Here is a 2890-nt window from a genome sequence, read left to right as displayed (position 1 = left end):
ACTTATTTTTAAAAATTAATGCTAAGTCATGTTACAAAGCAATGGCTTCCCCACATCCAGCCTTGTCCTAAGTGGCAAAGAACAGGAAAAGAAGTGATCCCTCTAAAAACAGAAACAAGTCAGGGCTATATGCTACCCCCATTCATTTTCTTTTCTTTTTTTTCTTTTCTTTCTTTCTTTGTTTTTTTAAGAAGGTAACTTTACCTAAAGCATCGGAAAACACATTCCTAAGGTCAGGGGTGAAAGGTGGGGACGCAGAAGGTGGAGGAACCAAGAGGAGGTATGTGTGAAGGGGACGTCACAGGGACTCTTACTCATGCAGGGAGGTTCATAGAGAACAAGGCTGCTGGAGCATGGGTGAAGCTGGTACAGCGTCTCCCTGGCGTGGGTTCGCAGGTGGCGCAGTAGGTGCGAATTGCAGCTGAAGCCACAGCCACACAGTGCACAGGAGTAAGGCCTTACGCCTGTGTGACCCATCAGATGGCGCAGCAAGTTGCTGCTGCGACTAAAGCTCTTGCCACACTCCAGGCATTCCTGGGGGTCTTCCATCTCTCGCCTGGATGTGGTGTGTGTGATCAGGTGGCGCTGCAGGTACGCATTGCGCCAGAAACTGCGGCCTCAGGTTGGGCAGCTGTAGGGCCCTTCGCCAGTGTGGTTGCGGCGGTGATGGGCCAAGTTGGAGCTGTTGCAGAAGCAGTGACCACAGGTGTCACAGGCGTGGGGCTTCTCCCCCCGTGTGGATGCGTTGGTGGAGTGCCAGGTAGGCACTCTAGCTGAACCTCTCTCCACTCGCTGCATCAGCAGGGCTTCTCTCCTGTGTGGCTGAGCAGGTGGCAAGTCAGGTCTTGTATTTGGCTAAAGCTTTTGCCACAATGGGCACAGTGGTAAGGCCAGAGGCCACCGTGGGTCAACAGATGGCGGGCAAGGCTCGCACATCTCACAAAGCGTTTGTTGCACTGGGGACAAGCGTGAGGCTTCTCACCTGTGTGCACCTGCTGGCGGCTGATCAGCTGGGAACTTTGGGTAAAGCAGCGGCTACAGGCCTGGCAGGAAAAGGGTTGTTCGCCAGTATGGGCTCGCTTGTAGCTCATCAGGTGCTCACTTCGTCGGAAAGCCTTGCCACCATCACTACACACATAGGGCTTGCTCTCCTGGCGAGAGCTAGGGCTGCCAGGGTCTTCCGAGGACTGACGATCCTTGCCCTTTGCATGAATCCGTAGGTGATGCTTTAAGCTAGAGTGCGGTTGGAAGGTCTGCCCGCAGTGGGAAAAGAGGACAACCGCCTTCTCTGACACTTTTGTCTTGTCTTCTGGGTCTGGTGTGGGATTTTGTTCTTGGGCATGTGCCAGCAGGTGCTTCATGAGGTTGGAGCGACGCTGGAAGCCCTGGTCACACTCAGCACATCGGAAGGCAGGTTCAGAAGGAAGGCGTTAGCAAGCGCTTTGCCAGGTGTGAGCTCTGGCAGAAGCGGTGACTGCAGAGGTGACAGGCATGGGGTCTCTCATCTGTGTGTATGCGCACGTGCAGCTTGAGGATGGAGCTGCGCCCAAAAGTCTTTCCACACCACAGACATCGGAAGGAAAGAGAGCTTGGCTGAGATTGAGAGCCCGGGTGGGCCTGTAGCTGGTGGGCCTGTAGGCCGGACAGCTGCAGGAAGGTGACTCCATACTCCGTGCATATAAACTACGACTCTGTCTCGGACTCTGGGACGCCTACTCTGACCTCCACAACTTCACTGCTGTCAGCAGGGGTCCCTCCCCCACCAGTACCGCTTGCCTCCTGCTCTGTTGTCTGGGACGGAGGCTCTACTGTGACTCCAGGGCCCTCTGCCTGAGACTCGGATAAAATGATGACAGGCCAGATAGTTGATTTAGGTTCTTCAGCTTTAAGTTCCTCCTTGTCAGGCATTCTGCTCTTAAGTCCAAGAGGGTTTCCAGGCCAGGCTTTCTTTTCCGAGGTGTCCTCAAAGCTAAGGGACTCCAACACAGCTGCCAGCTCTTGGTCTCTGGAATCCTCCTCAGACCTTGAGGGGCCCTAAGAAGCATGGCTTTCTTGTGGGTCCTGGAGCATACCCCTGGGGCTCTGGACTCACTGGCCAATTTCAACTTGGTGCAAGTCTCCACTCCTCAGGTCCAGCAGGCCTGGTGGGAACTGGCTGAGATGGGGGTAATTCTTTCAATGGGGGAAGGCCTGAAGTCTTTTCCAAAGGCAGCTCCCTTTTAGGGCTTTGACTGGGGAGCTGGGAAGGGCTATGAGATGATGTCTGCAGGAGCATTCTTGCCAGCACTGAAGCTAAAATCCAGTGGCCCCATGTAGCTGGAGTCTTCGGGCACGCCCTCCAGCAGCTGCGCCACCTCCTCTCCATCCCTGAGTGGCTGGCTCTGCAGATGGCTCAGCACGTGCCCCGACTGCAATGCTAAACACATGCATTAAACTCTGGTGCACTCAATTTCATAAAAGCATATTAACAGAATTAAAGACCCAGGTTAACATGAACCCAATAATTGTAGGCAATTTCATCACTCCAATTTCTTCTATATATAAGACATCTGGACAGAAAAACAAAGAGAAACTTCAGAATTAAATGACCTCATATCAAATGGACCTAAGAGATCTATAGAACATTCAACCCAAATACCAAGAATATACATATATACATTCAGCAGCACATGGAAGTGTCTCCAATATAGAAAAAATGCTAGAACAGAAGCATTAATAAATACAGAAAAAATGAAATAACTCCATGTATCCTACCCAACCATTATGCAATAAACTCAACAGCAAACAAAACCCCACTAAATGTATAAAATCTGGAGATTAAACAACTAATTATTAAATGATAAATGGATCAAAGAAGGAATCAAAATATTCTGGAGCTAAATGAAACAAA

The 2890-nt window shown here is 51.0% G+C and overlaps 1 pseudogene; it reads right to left on the bottom strand.

Annotated features, from left to right (window-relative positions):
* Positions 1 to 298: 298 nt before the first annotated feature.
* On the bottom strand, positions 299 to 2426 carry LOC142840544 (zinc finger and SCAN domain-containing protein 10-like; annotated as a pseudogene).
* Between the last annotated feature and the right edge of the window lie 464 nt (positions 2427 to 2890).

The sequence above is a fragment of the Microtus pennsylvanicus genome, chromosome X (assembly GCF_037038515.1).
Source record: "Microtus pennsylvanicus isolate mMicPen1 chromosome X, mMicPen1.hap1, whole genome shotgun sequence".
Taxonomy (NCBI): domain Eukaryota; kingdom Metazoa; phylum Chordata; class Mammalia; order Rodentia; family Cricetidae; genus Microtus; species Microtus pennsylvanicus.
The sequence above is the reverse complement of the archived record's forward strand: the minus strand, read 5'-3'. Positions and strand labels throughout refer to the sequence as shown.